The sequence below is a fragment of the Elephantulus edwardii genome, unplaced genomic scaffold (genome assembly GCF_000299155.1).
Source record: "Elephantulus edwardii isolate Elephantulus edwardi_28Jun2011 unplaced genomic scaffold, EleEdw1.0 scaffold00082, whole genome shotgun sequence".
In the NCBI taxonomy this organism is placed as follows: Eukaryota; Metazoa; Chordata; class Mammalia; order Macroscelidea; family Macroscelididae; genus Elephantulus; species Elephantulus edwardii.
This window is the reverse complement of record NW_006399832.1, coordinates 10,175,402-10,179,556: the sequence shown is the minus strand read 5'-3', so window position 1 is coordinate 10,179,556 and position 4,155 is coordinate 10,175,402. Positions and strand designations below refer to the sequence as shown.

Below are 4,155 nucleotides of genomic sequence, written 5' to 3'. Positions count from 1 at the left end.
GACATATTTTGGGCATATTGCAAGGACGGACTGGTCCTTGGAGAGGGACATCATGTTTGGGAGAATGGAGGGATGATGCAGGAGAGGAAAACCCTCGATGAGACGGATCAATTCTGTGATTGGGGTGGTGGGAATGAGTGTGTCGGAGACAGCGAGGTTGGCACAGGATAGAGCAGCATTTAGGGCTCTTGTACATAGGGTTGCTATGAGTCGCAAGTGACTCGACACATAACAACAACAATTCAACTTGGAAAGATATATTTAACAAAAAACACACAAATGAATAAAGAGAAACTCAATGTGAGTTTATGGCATTTTTGTTATTTTCATCACATTTCTAGTGCACTTAGACTGATCACGTATTATATTCACCTATCAGTACATGAAAACACATTGAACTATTTTTAACCTAATGGTCATTGCTGAACAATTAGTGACTATCAGAAAACTTGATTTCTTGTCTGATGAAGTTACAGTAAGTGAATTGAACCACAGCCCTCCCTTATTCTCTGACCTTTCATAATGACCTAAACAAAACACAATGGCAATTCATCCCAAGATCTTTTCAAGTGTTGAGAAAACATTTACAAATTATTTCTAAAGTCTGAGAACATTCTACAATGCAAATCAAATTTCTTCAGGCTGAGAACCTCATGAGTACTTCACAATAGCACAAGTGTTAAGCTGAGGCACCTGACCTTTAAACAAGCCAGCACCACAGTTCCTAATTAAAATAGTCTGTGACCTTATGAAAGGACATAGAACTCTCACTAATAAAATGCAAGTTCCCTTGGCCTCCAAACCTTTTCAAAATTGGCAGTGGTGCTTGAGTTTCTCTTTGCCAAAAGTGAAAAATAAATTTCCATGAGACTCAGTTTAGCAATGTTTGCATCTGGCTATTTTAGGGAAAGAGAAGGGGGAAGCAATCTTGCTTGATTTAGATCAGAATAATCTTTTGAGTGGAAGCTGTAAAACTTGTCTCATTAGGTACCAAGAAGTTGACTACGACTGATAGCAACCCTATGAACAACAGATCTGACCCTTGTCCTACACTCTACTACTTTCATAATCTGCCATGCTCACGACTTTGTGGTAATCACTGTGTCAATCTCTTCAAGGTCCTTCCTCTCTTTCTCTTACTTTCCACTTTTTTCAGCATGATGTCTGTCTGTAAGGATTGGTTCCTCCTAAGAATATACCAAAGTAAATGAAATGAAGTGTCCCCATCCTTGCCTGTAAGTAGCTCCAGTTGCACTTTCTTGCTTCTTAGGAATTCTGGCTGCACTTCCTTCATATGGTCTTTTGGCGGTCCATGGGATATTCAATATCCTTCACGCTATAATTCAAAGGCAATATAATTCTTGTTCAGTCTTATTTACTCATTGTCCAACTTTCAAACACCTCACATGGTTTTCCATCAATTCCTGAACCTTTATTTTTTTGTCAATACCTTCAATACAGCTTAGACTTTTAGCTTTAGTACAATTAGTTCTTGATCATATGCGACTTCCTGAAATGTTTCAGTATCAAGCCAGCACAAACTACTGACCCCCTCCCTTTTTAAATAGGGGGTCAAATACAATCAATTCACCCCTCATGGCTGATAAACATTGCAGTTATGTCTCACCTGAAAAAAGATCAAATCTCTGAGAATCAGGCTGCTCCAGACCACTGCAGAAGATTTTCTCAATCTCTTCTCCATCTATCATGATACTGCCAATTGATCAAGTGGTGAGAATCTTTGTTTTCTTGATGTTGCAAAACACAGTCCTAGACTCTCTGTAGCAAATGCTTCAGGACTTTCTCAGTTTCAGCAAAGGTTGTGCCACCTGCATAATGCTTGTTATTGATGAGTCTTCCTCCAATCCTGATTCTACATTTCTCCTCACAAAGTTCAGCTTCTCAATTAGTCTGCTTTGCATATTGATTGAAAAGATATGGAGACAGGATACATCCCTAACACACTACCTTTCTTATTTTAAACCATGCAGTGTTTCCTTGTTCTGTTCTGATGACTGCCTCCTGGTTCAAGTATAGGCTTCGCGTGAGCACAGTCAGGTGTTCTGGGATTCCCATTCTTCTTAAGGTTAGCCACAACTTGTTGTGATCCACAAAGTCAAATGCCTTTGCATAGTCAATGAAACACGGACATTTCTCTAACACTCTCTGCTTTTGACCAAGATCCATCTGACATTGGCATTGATGTCCCTAGTGCCACAACCTCTTTTAAACCCAATATGTATTTCTGGTAGTTCTCCGTCGATGTATGGTTCCAGAAGCTTTTAGGTAATCTTTAACAGTATTTTGCTTGCATGTGGTATAATTGATATTATTCAATAATTTCTACACTCTGTTCAATCATCTTTTTTTTTTTTTTTTGGAATGGGATTAAATATGGATCTCTCCCATTCAGTTGGCCAGGTAGTTGTCCTCCTCCTCCAGATTGTTTGGCACAGCCTAGTTAGCACTTCCAGGGTTGCATCAGTTTGCTGAAATCTATCAATTGGTATTCTATCAATTCCTCGGGACTTGTTTTTTGCCAACTCCTTCACAGCAGTTTAAACTTCTACCTTCATTACCATTGCTTCTTGAACATAAGTTATTTTATGAAACACTTCTGCATCAGCCAGTTTGTTGATTTTATTGTTTTTTGTTTATTGTTTTTTGCTTCAACCTGAAGCGCTTGCTGTAAAAGTCCAGGACTGCAACCTTCAATATGGTTTGAAGTTCAATATCAAGAAAACAAAGATTTCTGCCAGATGGGGCTGAGGTCCCAGATCGCGATGACTCACGTCTGTCCTTGACCGTTCCCGTTCCTGAGTTTCTTCACTCTGCCAGCTGGGGTGTCTTTCCCGTGGCTGTCGTTCTAGTTTCGGTTCATTCAGCTGATGCTGTAATTTCTCCTGTTCCTTTTGCAGCCTCTCTTCTACTTCTTGCTCTCTAGCAGCTGAATCAACAGGCTTTGCCCCTCCAAAGATAGAAGCTGTTCGACTAGACTGGGAGGTGCTGACGGAGGACTCATCTTCCTTGGGAGTACCCCGAGGCTTTAGATTCAGGTTAGGTCTTTGAGGCGGACCTCGGTCATCACGCCTATAGTCATTTCCAGAGTACCCATGCCTGGAGCCCCACGACCGATCATCTGGTCTGTCATGTTGGTCTTCATAGTGGTCTCCACCTCCTCGGTAGTCATCATCCCTTCGGTACCCACTACCAACTGCTCTTCTGCCACTTCCTATAACCCGGAGTCATAGCCTCTGTCATAATCGCTGCTGCCTCAGTCACCGTATCGATCCCGGCCTCCATATCGATCCATATCTCAGCGGGGGCCATCACGACACCTATCACAGTACCCGGTCTGAATCATAACGATCACGATGCTTGTCTCCAAAGCTATCATCGCCCCTTCTAGAAGGAAAAGTCATCAAAGCTGTCTGTGGCAGGACGGGCCCTCCAGTCTGTGTCTGTGTTGTCAGAATCCCGATTTCTATCTCGGCCAAAAGAACTATCATCCCTGTCTTGATTCTGTGCTTGATCAGCAACATCCACTCGAATTCTCCTGTTTCTTAGAGCCTCTTCATTGAGGCTCAGGGCACTAAGCAGGGAATCCAGGTCCTCAAATTCAGCATGTCCAACACCTTTTAATCTCTGGATTGCTGGTTCATGTGGTAAGCGCACTGCACTGTTATTTAATCCTCTAAAGGATTCTTTAATGGAATCTTCTGTCACATCATAGCGTAAATTCCGTAGAAAAGCGGTGTTGGGTGGTGATTTGGGAAGACGGCTCCGGTCAATACTGGGTTCCCGAGCAGCCCGTGGAGCAGTGGGCAGGATAGAACAGCCAGTTGGAGGTGCCCGATACACATTGTCATCATTACTGTGCCAGGTGGTTGAAACATCTCCTTCTAGGTCATCTGTTTCATCAGCCCAGCTGACAGGTTTGGAGACACAGTTGCTTCCTCCACCTGTTCCCCCATCTTCGGCCAGGAAGTCAGTTAGGGAGATAGTCTTCCCCTTCTTATTCTTCTTTTTAGCTGAGGCCGCCATGTTGGGAGAGGGAGAGAGAGCAGACATAATTTTATTCTTATATATGTATGACACGTTATCACAAAAAGAACAATGTAAGTCTAGCTAATGTGTTAATCAAGAGAATTGGCA

The 4,155-nt window shown here is 42.3% G+C and overlaps 1 pseudogene; it reads right to left on the bottom strand.

The window, feature by feature from the left end:
• Positions 1-355: 355 nt before the first annotated feature.
• LOC102848011 lies at positions 356-4,044 on the bottom strand (annotated as a pseudogene).
• Between the last annotated feature and the right edge of the window lie 111 nt (positions 4,045-4,155).